General features: G+C 42.7%; 1 protein-coding gene across 2 annotated transcripts in view; it reads right to left on the bottom strand.

Annotated features, from left to right (window-relative positions):
• Nucleotides 1-18,712, bottom strand: part of DMC1 (DNA meiotic recombinase 1) — a 791,183-nt gene that overhangs the window by 260,308 nt on the left and 512,163 nt on the right. The gene's annotated exons all lie outside the window — the stretch shown is intronic.

Below are 18,712 nucleotides of genomic sequence, written 5' to 3'. Positions count from 1 at the left end.
CAAAAAGATGAAAAGATGTCGGATCAACAAAAGAAAAGTTTTAAAGAGAGAAAGTGTATCATCATTACAGGATGCATCTTTTCCCTAGTGACAATTTTATTTGTGATAAGATATATCAAGTTATGCAAAGACTAACAGGAATGAAGAATTACACAACAAAGATCATATGTTATTCAGAAATAAGAGAGATGTAGACATTGATATCAATGCAGATGAACTGAAAAATAAGAACATTGATATCATTACAAAGGACAAAAATGATAGAGTTATTGATATTAGTGCATATGATAAAAATCATAATTTTAGAGATGTTGATATTAATACAGCAGAAGATTTGTATGGATTTTTATGTATAGGAGACGGATATCATTGTTGTTTACAATTGTATTTCATTCACAGCAATAATATTGAAATCAAAGTTAAAATAGAATCCAAAACAAAGTTTGTTAAAATGCAGGGATCTTATAGACTAAATAACAAAACCGGAACTTTTAAATGGAACATATTGTTGAGGAGTTTCTGGTCTATATATTTAAAAGGTAATGAGTCAACAATTTGGTCTGGAGATGTGGATAATAGTATTTCAAGATCTGGAAAATCACTTTATCCATTAGATCAATATTTTTATCTTTTTCAAAGTTTCGTAAAAATATTAGATCCAGAACATCTAAACATCATTGGAGATGAAAAAGGAGACGTTGTAAGAACATGGGATTTTAAAGTAACAAAGAAATTTACTCAAATAGGTGTCAAAATTGATATCTTTATAGTTGATAAGATTGTTCCAGAAATTAATATTTTCCCACAATCTTTGAAAATTATGGAAGATAAAGATAATTTGCATTTGATATGTGATACAAAAATATCTTTACCTCAAAATTCATTGTTAACTTGGAAAAGGAATGATGAGTTTTTGGGTAGTTTTCTTTATAGTTCTACTATCATAATTCATAAAGGAATTTTTGGTAGTGTGAATTGGATCAATGATACATTTGTTTATCAACAAATGAGAGTATCTTTGAATGATACTGGCATATATGAATGTTGCATATCAATAGAAAATTATCCCGTGAAATGTGCAAAGGAAAGTGTTATTGTTATGTCTCCAAGGAAAACTCCATGTGTCAATAAGAAAAGTTTCTCTGCAAGCCCTTTTCAGATTAACCATTTCCAATCCAGAACTCTTTTGAGAGAAGGAAAATTTGTCATTATTTTGTGGAACTTTAATGTTTCAGAATGGAAAATTTCTACAAGGTTTCCACAATGTCAAGGACATCTGGTTAATATGGAATTGGGTATTGAGAGATGGTTTGGAATTAATAATAGAAATCATAACAGAAATAAACGTGGTATTGTTGAAGGTATTTTAGGAGGGATTGGCACAATCGGGAGTATAACAAATAGTATGGATATTAATACTTTAAAGTCTGATCTAGAAACCGCTGGTTTAGTGGGAAGTAATGGTATTAAAATACAAAGACATTTAAATCAGATTTTAGAAAATATGGTAATTAAAACTGCTAATATCATGGGTCCATCTATTTTACATCTTCAAAATATTACTCTTGATTTGATGAGAAGTGAACAACATTCTCATATAGCCAGAGCATGCTTAGAGATTCAAACGGAATATTCCACTAATTTTAAAATAATTGCGCAAGCATTTCAGAGTGGAATAACTCCTCTTGGCATTTTACAGTATTTGCCCAAAGAATATTTATATGCGATAAATCAAACAGATTTATGGGTAAATAAATGGATAGGATGCAAGCAGGACATATGTTATAGTTCTTCTATGATTCCAATAGCCGGAAAAGAACAAATTTTGGTTCCAATCACTGTTTTGGGATTACCTGTCAGTAATACAAAATTATTATACTATAAATTACAGTATACAGATTTTGTATTTAACAATGAAAATTCTGAATTAGAACAATTAGATTTGTCATCATGTTTACAATTCCAGTCTAAAATTATATGTTTACCTAATCAAGATAAAAGCATATTTCATTCTTGTTATCATAACCACACATTATGTTCAGCAAGAATTGAAAATAGAATAAGTTCTGAATTAATTACTCGTGTAGATAAAAAGAAGGTTTGTTTTCAGATTATGTCAGATACAGAAAGGGTTAAAACTTTTCTCTTCTTGTACAAATACAGAAAACCTAAATCAAGGGTTGTATTGTATAGAAGGAGACATTGTTGCAATAAGTATTAATGGGTTGAGAATAAATTTAACAAATATGTTTATGAAAAATATTAGCGCTCTTCCTACACAGTATAATATTTCCCAAATAGATGAATTTCCATGGGAAAAATGGGCAAATATAATTCAAAAGGATCAAGGTTTATTAATAGCTTTGGCTAAGGAATTGCAGAATGCAGAAGTATTGTTTAAACATGAACAAGGTAATTTGCAAGAAATATCGCATCAATGGTCAGAATTTTCAGGAAGTAATTGGTGGAAAAAATTTAGTAATAGTGTATCCATGTGGGGAAAAACTTCGATAACTTCAGCAGCAGGAAATATTTTATCACATCCTATTGTAATTATTTTTATTATTATCATGTTATTTCTTATATTCCAGTTATGTTTGATGTTTAGAATGAAAAAAATTATATTATCGAATTAGAAGTGATATTAAGAAAGGAGATGATTTGTTACAAAGTAAGTTGAAAAGGAAAATTGATTTTGAAGGTACGAATTCAATTGTACATGACAAAACATTTGGAGTTATTGAATCAAAGTCTGTTTGAATGTGACATGAATGGTGATGAATGAATTTTTAATCTGAAAAATATGATTAGTATTCATATTTCAGAGGGGAATGTTATATTCTTAATATCTAAATTTTAATTGGCTTTATTATACTTTATTCAGAATATAATTTTTCCATATTGTGTGAAAGAGAACTCTGAATCAATTAATTCTATGTTATGACTTGCGATAATTGAAGAAGTAAACATTTAAAACCTGTCAGAATTTTGAGGAATATTGTATATTTTATATAAGCTTTTCTTAAATGTAAGTGAAAGTTTGCATAGAGTCTGAAATTCTCCCTTCCCCCTACATCCTGTCATTTTAGGCTTTGGAGCTGTGTTAAGTGTTAACATATGGTGACTTGACTATAGTAACCACTCATTAGCTCACACTTTTGTAAAGGAGGAGCTATCTTTCGGCGCCAAAATTAGGAATCTCGGCTGATATAGTCATAAGATTTGGGGTCTGGCCTTCTCTTGAACATTTCGCCTGCTAGAGGGAAGACCTCAGAAAGACATATCATGCACACAGAGCTTTCCAGCATACAAAGGGTTATTCCGCCATTTTAGACAATAGAAGTTACATGGAAATAACCTTAAATCTTTCATAAGACAATTTTTAAAGATACAAATGATTATTATTGTACTATTTTTTGTAAGTTTTCTTTTCTATTTAAATGTGTACAAATAAATACACATTTTTGAATTACGCTGACTCAGAACTAATTAAGGAAATTCGTCTCACAATTATCAATCGATCTCACCATATATACTTAAGACTTTGAAATATTTATTCATTACAAGCAATATTTTTACAAGCAGCACCATCGAGCCAGCCAATCGGCGGTGGCTGCGGGGGAGGCTGTTAAGAACTGTGTGACCCAGGCCACTCCCGTCACAGCATTAAAAAAAAAAAAAAAAAAGAACAAACAGCAGCCGTTTAAACATAATGTAGATGTCGGCCTGGGGGGGAAATTTCCACCCTGCCCCCCGGCCCAGCCCGCCCCTGACACAAACAATTAATTAGCACTGCTAAATCTGTGTGTTTAGAGATTTATGTAAAATATTAAGTATAACATTATTCTTGTGAATGTGTTTGTAAGCAGCATCTGGAATTGTTTTTTAGTTTTTTGAGTTTCTCTTCTTTTGGCGTCTGTATTTATAGAAAACAGGGCGAGAGTTGTCTTATAAATTATTTGAGAGATATTCGATCAGGTGAGTTGGCCATTTCTTGAGGCTTCCCTGAGTCAAACTGGCCTGTGAGATACTCTCATGCAAAAATGATGGTGCTTTAGAACAACTCCTTGGCGAGGATATGTGCAAATGGAACTCTCTCTGAACACTTCTCGATCTACAACACCCATCAGGGGTGTCCCCTCTCTCCTCTACTGTATGTCCTCATTATAACACCTAGCAGTGGCCTGGCAAGCAAATTATGCCATCAAAAGAGTCCAAATTGGCACTGACACCCATAAATTGGTGTTCTTCGCTGATCATCTTCTCCCTTTCCTCAGTCATCCAGCTATCAGTCTCCCCAAGGTCATGGCCAAATTTGAACAGCTTGATTGTCAAAGTAATTTAAAAGTGAATGCTTCCAAATCTGAGATACTGAGCGTATCCCTTCCCCTCCAAGTAAGAACCCAACTCCAACATGACTTTCTTTTTGTTTCAAATTTCTTTTTATTTCTATCTAAAAAAAACATACATTAACATTTATCCACTAATAAGTCTCACAACATATTGACATTTATCCAACACACCAAAGCGCTTACCCCGACTTGTTCAAGCCCAGACTTAGTTGGGGTAGGCGGAACACTTTGGTGGGGGTGGGTCAGCCTGACACTTGACCTTTGGGGACACGCCCCCTGACCTTTGGGGGGAGGTCCCTATTTAAATCCCTGAGTCCTAACCTTGTTCTTCTAGGGGAAACCCTAACCCGAAACCCTAACCCTAAATAACCTTTGACATATGAACTTTAACCCTAACTCTAAGTGTATCTCCACTTTATGACTCCCCCACCCTAAAACCCCTACCTTTCCCTGATCACGTTCGGTTTGTCGGAAAAAGGGTAAAACAATTTTTTTTAGGCTCGGTCGCTAACGCTCCCTCGCCCCGTAGAAACTCACTTCTTTATGCCCTGACTTACTTGGGGTAGGGCGGAACACTTTGGTGGGGGTGGGTCAGTCCGACACTTGACCTTTCACCTCTAGGGACACACCTCCTAACCTTTGACCTTTCGGAGAGGTCCCTATTCAAATCCCTGAGTCCTAACCTTGTTCTTCTAGGGGAAACCCTAACCCGAAACCCTAACCCCACATAACCTGACATATGAACTTTAACCCTAACTCTAAGTGTATATCCACTTTATGACTCCCCCACCCTAAAACCCCTACCTTTCCCAGATCCCGCTTGGTTTGTCGGAAAAATGAAAAAAAAAAAATTTTTAGGCTCGAACGCTATCGCTCGGCAGCCTTTTTAAAAACACATTTGCGCTAAGCGCAAATGCGTACAAAAAGCGCTTACCCCGACTTGTTCAAGCCCCGACTTGTTCATGCCCCGACTTAGTTGGCGTAGGCGGAACACTTTGGTGGGGGTGGGTCAGCCCGACACTTGACCTTTGACCTCTGGGGACATGCCTCCTGACCTTTGAAGGAGGTCCCTATTCAAATCCCTGAGTCCTAACCTTGTTCTTCTAGGGGAAACCCTAACCCGAAACCCTACCCTAACCCGAAACCCTAACTCTTAACACTGACCCTAAGTCTTAACCCTAAATAACCTTTGACATATGAACTTTAACCCTAACTCTAAGTGTATCTCCACTTTATGACTCCCCACCCTAAAACCCCTACCTTTCCCAGATCCCGCTTGGTTTGTCGGAAAAAGGGTAAAAAAAGTTTTTAGTTGGTCAGTGAAGATGAACCCATGCACCTGGGCTTCACGCGTCTCTCTGTGGATAAGAGAGCCTCTAGGAGGAGGGAGAGATTGTGGCCAGGCAGGCCACTTTTTGAAGATGGTTCCGTTGTCCATGGCCGTAGGGGCTCTTCGCCATGAGATAATCCAATTCCAAGTGATTTCCTCACCCAGGTTTCCGCTGGTTATTGGTTATCCTTGGTTACAGAGACACAACCCCTCTTTTGATTGGCTCCGTGCTGAGGTTCTCTCCTGGTCACCACAATGCAGTGAGACATGCTTCCTGAAGGTATCCAAGTTCCTGTGCACTGCTTCACTCCCCTCCTTGCCCGAGGAGTACCATGCTTTTGGCGATGTCTTTGATAAAGGTCAAGCTGGTAGTTTGCCTCCACACCGGCCTTATGATTGCGCAATTGACCTTCAACCTGGTGCCATACCTCATCGTGGCTGGGTTTACCCTTTGTCGGTCTTGGAGGATAAGGCCATGGAGGAGTATGTTGCTGACGCACTTTCTCGAGGTTTCATCCGCAAATCCTCGTCTCCTGCTGGTGCTGGTTTCTTCTTTGTGAAAAAGAGCGGTGAACTGAGATGAGACCTTGTATAGATTATAGGGGTCTCAATCGTGTCACGATTAAGAATGCCTACCCAATTCCATTAATTACTGAGTTATTTGACCGCCTCAAGGGAGCAACGGTTTTCACGAAGCTTGACCTAAGAGAGAGGCATACAATCTTGTGCGCATTAACCACTTGCCGACCGCCTCACGCCGATGTACGTCGGCAGAATGGCACGGGCAGGCATAAGCACGTACATGTACGTGATTTGCCTCCCGCGGGTCGGGGGCCCGATCGGGCCCCCGCCCGGTGCCTGCGGCGGTCGGTTTTCGTTCGGGAGCGATCCCGGACGAGGGGACGGCCATTCATTCATGGCCACCCCCTCGCGATCGCTCCCGACGAATGGAAATCCCCGGTGACATCACTTCCTCTCCTGTAATGTAAACACAGGAGAGGAAGTGATGTATTCTCTCCTCCGTGTCGGTATTTTTCGTTCCGACACGGAGGAGAGCGGATCAGTGAGTTGCACCAACACATCCCACACACAGTAGAACATGCCAGGCACACTCACACCCCCCCTTTACCCCCCGATCACCCCCCCAATTACCCCTGCCCCCCCAGTCACAGTGACACCAATGTCATTTTTTTTTTTTTTTTTTTTTTTTTTGCATTGGTGTCATTTGTGACTGTAATAACTGTTAGGGCAGTTAGGGTTAGCCCCCTTTAGTTCTAATGTACCCCCCTAACCCCCCCAATAAAGGTTTAACCCCGTGATCACCCCCCGTCGCCAGTGTCACTAAGGCTGGGTTCACATTGCAGCGGTTTATGAGAACGAATGTGATTCGCACCGCACTGCAGTGCAAATCACATCCGATCTCTGTGCGATTCGAGTTCAGCCATTCGCCGCACCCGCCGCACCCGCCACACCCGCCGCACCCGCCGCACCCGCCGCAAATTCGCACGGGACCCTTTTTTTGGCCCGCAGCAGAATCGGATCGCATGGGTGTTCACACCATGCGATCCGAGTTTGCAGATCGCACTGCGATATGCGAACTGATCTGGGGGTGTCAGTAACATTTCACTGACACTCCCAGCAGTTCGCATAGGGCAGTGTGAACTGCCGCCGGGAGGCATGCGATGCGGGAACCCGCCGCGGATTCGCGGCGTTTCCGCATCGCTCCAGTGTGAACCCAGCCTAATAAGCGATCATTTTTCTGATCGCCGTATTAGTGTCACAGGTGACGCTAGTTAGGCAGGTAGGTATTTAGGTTCGCCGCAGCTTTTTATAGCGCTAGGGACCCCCATATACTACCGCATAAAGCCCCCTGATTGCCCCCTAGTTAACCCTTTCACCAGTGATCACCATATAACTGTTACAGGTGACGCTGGTTGGTTAGTTATTTTTTTATAGTTTCAGGGCACCCGCCATTTATTACCTAATAAAGGTTTAACCCCCTGATCACCCGGCAGGTGTCATTTGTGACTAATAACTGTTAGGGCAGTTAGGGTTAGCCCCCTTTAGTTCTAAGGTACCCCCCTAACCCCCCCAATAAAGGTTTAACCCCGTGATCACCCCCCGTCGCCAGTGTCACTAAGGCTGGGTTCACATTGCAGCGGTTTATGAGAACGGATGTGATTCGCACCGCACTGCAGTGCAAATCACATCCGATCTCTGTGCGATTCGAGTTCAGCTATACAGATAGTATGGCTGAATTCGTGTCGCACCCGCCGCACCCGCCGCAAACTCGCACGGGACCCTTTTTTTGGTCCGCAGCAGAATCGGATCGCATGGGTGTTCACACCATGCGATCCAAGTTTGCAGATCGCACTGCGATATGCGAACTGATCTGGGGGTGTCATTAACATTTCACTGACACTCCCAGCAGTTCGCATAGGGCAGTGTGAACTGCCGCCGGGAGGCATGCGATGCGGGAACCCGCCGCGCATTCGTGGCGTTCCCGCATCGCTCCAGTGTGAACCCAGCCTAATAAGCGATCGTTTTTCTGATCGCTGTATTAGTGTCACAGGTGACGCTAGTTAGGCAGGTAGGTATTTAGGTTCGCCGCAGCTTTTTATAGCGCCAGGGACCCCCATATACTACCGCATAAAGCCCCCTGATTGCCCCCTAGTTAACCCTTTCACCAGTGATCACCATATAACTGTTACAGGTGACGCTGGTTGGTTAGTTATTTTTTTATAGTTTCAGGGCACCCGCCATTTATTACCTAGTCTCACTAGTGTACCCCTAAATGTAGGGGTGTCTACTTTCTAAAATGGGGTCATTTGGGGGGGGGGGTTTGTGCCATCTTGGCATTTTATGGCCTTCAAAACTGTAACGCCCTTAGAAAGCCTGAAGGCGGTGCTTGGTTTTTGGGGCCCCGTACGCGGCTAGGCTCCCAAAAAGTCCCACATATGTGGTATCCCCGTACTCAGGAGAAGCAGCAGAATTTATTTTGGGGTGTCATTTCACATATGCCCATGGCATGCGTGAGCAATATATCATTTAGTGACAACTTTGTGAAAAAAAAAAAAAGTTTGTAATTTTCCCGCAACTTGTGGCAAAATATAAAATATTCCATGGACTCAACATGCCTCTCAGCAAATAGCTTGGGGTGTCTACTTTCTAAAATGGGGTCATTTGTGGGGGTTTTGTGCCATCTTGGCATTTTATGGCCTTCAAAACTGTAATAGGTAGTGAGAAGTGAACTCAAAAAATTACGCCCTTAGAAAGCCTGAAGGCGGTGCTTGGTTTTCGGGGCCCCGTACGCGGCTAGGCTCCCAAAAAGTCCCACATATGTGGTATCCCCGTACTCAGGAGAAGCAGCAGAATTTATTTTGGGGTGTCATTTCACATATGCCCATGGCATGCATGAGCAATATATCATTTAGTGACAACTTTGTGAAAAAAAAAAAAAAAAAAAAAAAGTTTGTAATTTTCCCGCAACTTGTGGCAAAATATAAAATATTCCATGGACTCAACATGCCTCTCAGCAAATAGCTTGGGGTGTCTACTTTCTAAAATGGGGTCATTTGTGGGGGTTTTGTGCCATCTTGGCATTTTATGGCCTTCAAAACTGTAATAGGTAGTGAGGCGTGAAATCAAAAATTTACGCCCTTAGAAAGCCTGAAGGCGGTGCTTGGTTTTCGGGGCCCTGTACGCGGCTAGGCTCCCAAAAAGTCCCACATATGTGGTATCCCCGTACTCAGGAGAAGCAGCAGAATTTATTTTGGGGTGTCATTTCACATACGCCCATAGCATGTGTGAGCAATATATCATTTAGTGACAACTTTGTGTAAAAAAAAAAAAAAAAATTTTTTTTTGTCATTATTCAATCGCTTGAGGCAAAAAAATAAAATATTCAATGGGCTCAACATGCCTCTTATCAATTTCCTTAGGGGGTCTACTTTCCAAAATGGGGTCATTTGGGGGGGTTTTGTACTGCCCTGTCATTTTAGCACCTCAAGAAATGAGATAGGCAGTCGTAAACTAAAAGCTGCGTAAATTCCAGAAAACGTACCTTAGTTTGTAGATGTGACAACTTTTGCGCAAACCAATAAATATACAATTATTGACTTTTTTTTTACCAAAGACATGTGGCTGAATACATTTTGGCCTAAATGTATGACTAAAATTGAGTTTATTGGATTTTTCTAATAACAAAAAGTAGAAAATATCATTTTTTTTCAAAATTTGCGGTCTTTTTACGTTTATATCGCAAAAAATAAAAATCGCAGAGGCAATCAAATACCATCAAAAGAAAGCTCTATTTGTGGGAAGAAAAGGACGCAAATTTTGTTTGGGTACAACATTGCATGACCGCGCAATTACCAGTTAAAGCAGCGCAGTGCCAAAGTGTAAAAAGACCTCTGGTCATTTACCAGCAAAATGGTCCGGTCTGAAAGTGGTTAAGGAGGGCGACGAGTGGAAAACTGCGTTTAATACCAGAACAGGCCATTATGAATAACTGGTAATGCCTTTTGGCCTTTGTAACGCCCCGGCAGTTTTCCAGGAATTTATTAACGATGTCCTCCGAGATTTGTTGCAGTTGTATGTGGTGGTTTATCTCAATGATATCCTCATATTTTCCAAGTCCCTGGAGAGCCACCAAACAGATGTCTGTCGTGTACTTCAGAAACTAAGAGAGAACAATCTCTATTGTAAACTGGAGAAGTGCGAGTTCCATCGTGAACAGGTTATATTCTTGGGCTATGTCATTTCCACTGCTGGGTTTTCAATGGACCCAGAGAAACTGTCGGCAGTCCTACAGTGGCCTCGACCCATGGGTTTACGTCCTCTGCAGCGTTTCCTGGGCTTTGCCAATTACTATCGGAAGTTTCTTCATAACTTCCCGTCTCTGGTCGAGCCTCTGACTGATATGACCAGAAAGGACGGTAACCCACAGAGTTGGTCTCTGGAGTCCATTAAGGCCTTTGAGACTCTCAAAGCTGCCTTTGTTTCTGCTCCTGTGTGGGCACATCCTGATCCTACGTTGCCTTTTATTTAGAAGTTGATGCTTCTGAGACGGGAGTTGGCACCCTTCTGTCTCAACGTCCTAACTCTGAGAGCGCTATGCATCCGTGTGGCTACTTTTCCAAGAAATTGTCACCTGCTGAGTGCAATTATGAGATTGGTGACAGAGAGGTGTTGGCGATCATTTTATCCCTAAAAGAATGAAGACATCTCCTTGAAAGTACCACTGTGCCCGTTCTTATTCTTACTGACCATAAGAATCTTACATTCTTGTCTGAGGCTAAGCTACTCTCTCCCAGAAGGGCGTAATGGGCTCTTTTCTTGTCGAGCTTTAATTACATTGTCTCATTCTTACCCCGTACTAAGAATGTAAGGGATGATGCCTTGTCACGACAATTTTCCTCCACTTCCAAGTCGGAGTCGGTTCCGATTCCTCCTGATCGTATCTTAGCTATGGTTCGCACCAGTCTTACTTCTCCTTTAGTTAACAAAATTCTTGCTGCTCAGGTCCATGCTCCTCCTGATAAACCTTGTGACCGCTGCTTTGTCCCAGAGAGTCTCCGTACTGCAGTGCTCCAGACTTATCATTCTCCCAAGGCAGCTGGCCATCCTGGCAAGAATCAACTCATTTGGGCCATCTCCCAATAATTGTGGTGGCCTAGTCTATGGGCTGATGTTACTGCTTTCGTAGCTGCCTGTCCTGTGTGTGCTCAGAGTAAGACTCCACGACACCTTCCAGTGGGCCTCCTACAACCCATACCCAAGACAATATGAAAAAACATGCTCCTCTGGGGGGAGGACTTTAACATGGGCAGGTGGCCATACAAAGTATACAAAATTGGATCAAAATAACAATACGTAGTTTAATAGTAGTAATTAAAAATAAACAGTATGAAGATACCATACAAATCACATATATTTACAAACATGAAATAACAATGTGTACAAAGTGCATATCCTGTTATATTGTATATTTCCTTGGTCCAACCGTATGGCGATACCCTACAGTGGACGAAGGGCAAAAAAACCCAACGCGCTTCGAGATCATAGGTGTACTCTCTTCATCAGGGGTATGAATACATTGCATTGTACAAAAAACAGGAGATCTAAAAACAAAGTGACACAAAATTTCGATATCTAAAAAATATACATATAAATAATAATAAGTAAGAACTAAGGAATTACCAATTTGAAGAAAAAAGAAAAAAAAAAAAAGGGAGGGAGAGAGGGGAAGAGACATAACTCACCACTATAATAACCAGAGTCAATGCACCGGGTAAAATAGGGGATATAAGAAGGTAAATGTCGGAGCCCTCTATCCAAAAGCTCGGAACTGGATAATGCACAAATGGAGTCATCGACCATCACTCTAGTGACCCGTAAGACAGCGTACTCACAAAGGACAATCAATATAACCCTATAGGATAAGTAATACATTTTAGTACGAGATGGTATATTTGGTACATTGCAAATGAATATTGCGATATACCAAATGTGTATAACAGTGTATAAATATAAAAAAAAAAACATCTCCTGTAAAGGGATGAGGATGATCATACACATAAAAAAAAAAAAAAAAAAGAGATAACAGCTCATCCAGGGAAAGATTAGCAAATGCTAAATCCACCCAACATTGGTAGCATGTATGTAACAGATTCATAAATTGAAAAATAGAAACATGTCAAATATATAAATTGGTTCAAACTAAGACATGGAAACGAAATGCCTCCAATATATAGCAAAATGTGCAAGATAGGCATATTAAAGTAGAAGATATAAATGTGAATATATACCTAGTCTTTAAGTGTTAACCAAATAGGTGAATGAGGGGAGCCCGAATTTCGTTCCTTTGCACCCAGCAATATACCGCCCAACATGGACAGCCGGCACCAACTGGCAGGTTTGATGTGTAGTACAAGCAAGCCCTGAATGACAGAAAGCATGTATAGGTACTCACATCTCAAACATTAAGTACTGGTCCTAAAGTGCATGCATGAGTTAATAGCCTCAATGGCTATACATGGACTGCTATAAAAATTATTCATACAGGATTCAAATGTAACTCACAGCACAGAAAGCATATGCACACGCCGGGCTCACGTCCTAGAGCTTCAAGGACTGAGCACCGACTAAATACGGCCAGTGATTAAAAGGCAGGCGGGTCAGGGGGTGGTGCCATGTCATAGGGACGGCCAGTGAGGAAAGCTGGGGGGCGATTACAGACAAACTGGCGCGAAATAATAAGAGCCACGCCCACCTTAGTTATGGCAACGTATAAAGCGTCTGAATCTGATGCATAAGGTCCGATGATACCATCACACTGCGCACGGCGTGGCACGCAAGCCCGCCATCGCCGTGGATACGAATGCACCATAAATGAATTGGACACATCACCGGGTGGATCGTCCCTCGGGGCGGAGGTGTCCAGCGACACGATCACTACAACAAGAGTAGGCGGCCGTCTCCTGAAGCCCAGACAATGCCAAGTGTGGCGGTGGGAGTGCGACAGCAACATATGTTGGACAAACACCGCCCCGCGGCGCAACTACATCAGGGTGTGCGATCCAAGACAGCTCGATCGCACAACCGGATGATACAAGGAGGCAACCATGTCAAGAGAAGAGGCTGCCTCACGTGCGCCGAGTGAGGACGGTGCCGCGGGTCCAAACAACGAGGCCATTGAAATCCATTGGGCAACATCAAAACCCAGAGCAAAAATGGGGAGAGGGGGAAAAAAAAAAAGAGAGATTGTATCTCTTCATTACCCCTCTCTGCCTAATTCTAATTACCTCCAACCCTTCACTGCTCATTAGTAGGTTCCCATTCACAACCACCCGAAGCAAAACCCTCCAAAAATGGTCTAAAATATAAAGTACCATTTAACCCAGGAGGGTGGGTGGCTTTCAAGCGAAAGATCCAACGCTGTTCACGCTGGAGTAATGTCCGATTGGGATCACCTCCCCGTATTTCAAAATGAACACGGTCCAGAATGACAAAGGAAACTTTGGCACATACTCCAGCGTGAACAGCAGTGACATGTCTCCCCAGGGGGAGAGTGGGGGTACAAGATTGTAGAGAAATTAAATGCCGATAATCCCTTTTCCAAAACTCTTGGATCGTTTTCCCTACATAAAAGCAGTTGCAACTGCACAAAAGTAGGTAAACAACACCTGGTGTCTTACAATTAGCATAATGGCGAGGTCTGTAACGCTCGCCATTAGGTAATATCAGATTAGGGGTAGTATTCATGAACCGGCAATAATTACACCCGCCACATGTAAAAGTGCCAAAAGGTTTGCATTGATCCCCGCGGTTCTCACCCCTAAATTCGCTTGATACTAGTTGGTCTGGCCTTCCTAAAAGTAAAGGATGGAGTCTTTGAGACAAATTGACCAATGGTCGGGTCCATGGTAAGGACATGCCAGAACTTGCCTATTATGGCCTGAACTCTTTTAGACTGATTAGAATAGGTTGTAATAATGGATATTGGATTCGATTTTTTGATTTTTGAAGAAGGGTTATCAAGTAAATCTTTTCTAGTTCTCCCACAAGCCTGTCTGAAAGCCTTCTTGAGACAGGTATTAGAATAACCCCGTTCCAGAAGGCGGGCTTTCAGAGAGTCCGCCTCCTTCTTGAAAACATGATCGTCTGAACAATTTCTCCTAATCCTGAGATATTGGCCATACGGAATGGAATTAATGAGTGTAGGTGGGTGGAAGCTCGATGCATGCAAAATAGAATTGCCTGCCGTGGGATTTCTATAGAGGCTACTGGTAAGCAGTCCCTTTTCATCTTTGTGGATGGTTATGTCTAGAAATGTGATACTGTGCCGATCAGAGGTCATAGTAAATTTGAGATTAAACTGATTCTGATTCAGTTTCATAATAAATGACTGTAATAATTCAGTCGGGCCATTCCACACCAATAAAATGTCATCGATGTAACGTGCCGACATGGACACATTCATCATGAGTGGGCTAAGATCCACATCATTATTGATGGCCTGTTCCCACTCCCCCAGGTACAGATTGGCGTACGAAGGGGTACACAAAGTCCCCATCGCAACGCCCTGTACCTGGAGGAAGTGGGAACCATTAAAAACAAAATGATTATGGTGGAGGATGAAATCAAGAGGAAGATCATTCTCCCAAGGCAGCTGGCCATCCTGGCAAGAATCAACTCATTTGGGCCATCTCCCAATAATTGTGGTGGCCTAGTCTATGGGCTGATGTTACTGCTTTCGTAGCTGCCTGTCCCGTGTGTGCTCAGAGTAAGACTCCACGACACCTTCCAGTGGGCCTCCTACAACCCATACCCAATGGAGAGAGGCCCTGGACTCACCTGTCTATGGATTTCATGGTGGAATTGCCCATCTCCCAAGGCAACACTGTTATCCTTATGGTGGTTGACCGGTTCTCAAAGATGTGTCATTGTATTCCACTTAAGAAGTTGCCCACCTCTAAAGAACTGGCTTCCATTTTTGCTCGGGAGATCTTTCGCTTACATGGGCTACCCAAGGTGATTGTCTCGGATAGGGGCAGTCAGTTTGTCTCCCGGTTCTGGCGAACCTTTTGTGCACAGTTGGGAATCCAGCTTGCGTTCTCTTCTGCGTATCACCCGCAGTCTACTGGGGCCGCAGAATGAGCCAATCAGTCCTTGGAGCAATTCCTACGTTACTATATTTCTGACCATCATAACAACTGTATTATTGTGCCTCAAATACTTTAAAGAAAATATAATAAAATATATGGTATCCTCATCCTTATATATTTGGTGTAGAGAAAAGAATTATAGGGGAGGGAGGTCTATACGTGGAACACTATAACCACGACCGACCATACATCCCCCAGTAAAGTGAAGGACTGTCTTGATACCCAAAGATTATACCAAAAAGTAATTAAAATGATTTTTATTAAATACAATTTAAAGAAAATATATATAAACAACAATTAAAAGTTTTGATTGATACACGGTGTGATTATAACATATACATGTATATTACGGCAGTATTTAGTATCCGATTCGGTCTTTATTCTACTAGTTTTGCGACTTTTCTGTCGCTTCTTCAGGAGACCTTGATATTATCTAAAATTAAACATACCATGTCAACATTTTTTATATCCACATTAATACAATTCCAAACATATAGTGTATTACTGTTCAAAGAAAATTGGAGAGTGAGTAGCTCACCACTATGGAAAAACCGTATTGCAGAAAGACCTTAGAGCCAGGGCGGTCCCTGCCTACCAGGCTTTGACCACCCTTGGGGCGGACACGGGAGATAATAAGAGCCAGCTGAAAAATAAAGAAAAAGGCATTTTGCCAAATAAATAGATAGATAAATAGATGGGTAGCTCATTTTGTCACTGGACATAAGTCCATTATTGCTGATATATAAATACACACAGCCGTGACATTAGTGTCCCCAACATTTAATCTCAACATCTACGTACCAATATATTTAGCAATTTTCAGGCAATACAGTGGGGATGGCCATGCACAAAATCCATAGGGGTAGAGACGGAATGTAAGTGGTTATATGCAGAGAGAAATCCTGTCATCCATCTAATTCAGGATAGGTTTGGTTTTAAACACCTGACAGTTGATCCTGGCAAAAACATAAGCCATATCAAACACTGCCAGATATAGGCAAAAAATAAGACAGATCAAATTATGTAAAGGTAGCCAGGAGTTATAGTTACCAGGGTATAGGATTTCACCTCGTTCCCAGTCGTCTAGTTCAATCAAAAGACCGTTCTAGCAGGGGATTTGCTGGTCATCCATTGCGCCGCTCTAGAAGGACGCCATAATGGCACCCTTTTAACCTCCAACCCGGCGGCGTCAGAATATCGGCGCCAGGCGCCGAGTTACGTCGTCGCCGGGTCCGCCGCTCCATGTGCGCATGCGCCACGACGTGGCAACGCGCCCAAGCTTCAGGTCACCGTGGAAACCACCACGTGACTCACTGCTAGCAGACCGGGCCCCTCCCTTTGACCGGAGCTGTCCAGGTCCGCTGGAGAGGCGCGTGCCCGCCCCTAGGAGTTTCCTCCTATGCTCCACAGTCCGCATAGGGATTCCATAGCGTGTGGCCGCTACACTCACCATTACATAAAAAAACATGATAAAGAATAAGTAAAGAAAAAATAAACATTAGAACATTTAAACACATACAAAGTGGCATTTATTTGTGGTCTCACCATATTCTTAGACATGTCTGGAAGGAGATATACAGACAATATTAGGAATGGATTAGATTGTAGCAACATAGTTATATCATTAAAGAACTATTTAACCAAATATTGGAAGAGTAAATAGTACCATTAGAAAGTCGCAGCAAAATCAATGCAGCTGAGAAGTCAATTTGCACAGTCCATTTCTACCAGCAAAGTGAAAGAAGGGAGAAGGAAAAGAAAAAGAAGAATTAGAAGAGATAGGGAGGGAGGGAAAGGGAGGGGGGGGGGGAAGAACCCATACAAGGTTATTCTCACTTAAGGAAGTATTTGTATGTTTTAGTTTCATTTAACCCAGGGGGTATTAGAGCGTCTAATCGTTCTATCCAATAAGTTTCCCGTCTTAACCACTTGAGATCCGCGCTATAGTCAATTGACGGCTACAGCGCGGATCTCCTTTTCTGGGACTACGTCTATTGACGTCGTCCCGTGTATGAGCGGCCTGCGCGCGCCCTGAGGGGCGCGCGCGGCACGCTCTGTGATCGGCGAGTCCATGAGACTCGCCTGATCACCGATCCGTGCAAGGGGTCGATCCCGACCCCTTATCACGTGATCAGCTGTCAGCCAATGATTCCTAGTATTCCTCCTCGCGCTGACAGAGAGAGGAGAAAAAAAAAAGCCGATCACCGGCCAGCAATGCAAGCGCCCACCTGCCCCCTGCCAGTGCCCACCTGCCCCCTGCAGTGCCACCCTAATAAAAAGTAAGTGCCCCCCGTCAGTGCCACCCAGCAGTGCCCATAGTGCCACCCAGCAGTGCCCACAGTGCCACCCAGCAGTGCCCACAGTGCCACCCACAGTGCCCACAATCTGCCTCAAAGGTGCTGCACCCCAGTGCCGCCCATCAGTGCCGCCCATCAGTGCCCAGCAGTGCCGCCCATCAGTGCCCAGCAGTGCCACGTATCAGAGCCACCTATCAGTGCCACCTATCTGTGCCCATCAGTCCCATCTATCAGTGGTACCTATCAGTGCCCATCCGTGCCACCCATCCGTGCCATCTTATCTGTGCCCATCTTTGCCCATCAGTGCCGCCTTATCTGTGCCCATCGGTGCCGCCTTATCTGTGCCTATTAGTGCCGCCTTAACTATGCCTATCAGTGCCCACCAGTGCAGCCTATCAGTGCCCACCAATGCAGCCTATCAGTGCCCACCAATGCAGCCCATCAGTGCCCACCAATGCAGCCCATCAGTGCCCACCAATGCAGCCTATCAGTGCCGCCTAATCAGCGCACTTCAATGAAGGAGAAAAATGACCCGTTTGAAAAAATTTATAACAAACTATTAAAACATGATTTTTTTTTTTTTTGCATCTTTTTTTGTTTGTTTAGCAAAAAATAAAACTCCGAGCTGTAATTAAATACCACCAAAAGAAAGCTCTATTTGTGGGAAAAAAATGATAAAAATTTCATTTGGGTACAGTGTTGTATGCCCGCGCAATTGTCATTCAAAGTGCATCAGCGCTGAAAGCTGAAAATTGGTCTGGGACTGAGGGGGGTTTAAGTGCCCAGTAAGCAAGTGGTTAAAATTTCCCTGTCCCAATCCCCTCCACGTGTATCCTCACGGATCACCTCAAGAACAAAAAACTTCACCACTTCTGGCTGGTATCGATGGTGGATGCCGATATGGTGACCCACCGCGGTAAGTTTACCACCCGAGGAGTAATAAAGATGGTCCCCTATCCATTGGCGCAGCTCCCTGATGGTCTTGCCCACATAAAATGTGGGCAAGACCATCAGTTTAGACGCTCTAATACCCCCTGGGTTAAATTAAACTAAAACATACAAATA

Source organism: Lithobates pipiens, unplaced genomic scaffold (genome assembly GCF_037356315.1).
Source record: "Lithobates pipiens isolate NorthernLeopardFrog02 unplaced genomic scaffold, aLitPip1_a1.2 Scaffold_23, whole genome shotgun sequence".
In the NCBI taxonomy this organism is placed as follows: Eukaryota; Metazoa; Chordata; class Amphibia; order Anura; family Ranidae; genus Lithobates; species Lithobates pipiens.
The sequence above is the reverse complement of the archived record's forward strand: the minus strand, read 5'-3'. Positions and strand labels throughout refer to the sequence as shown.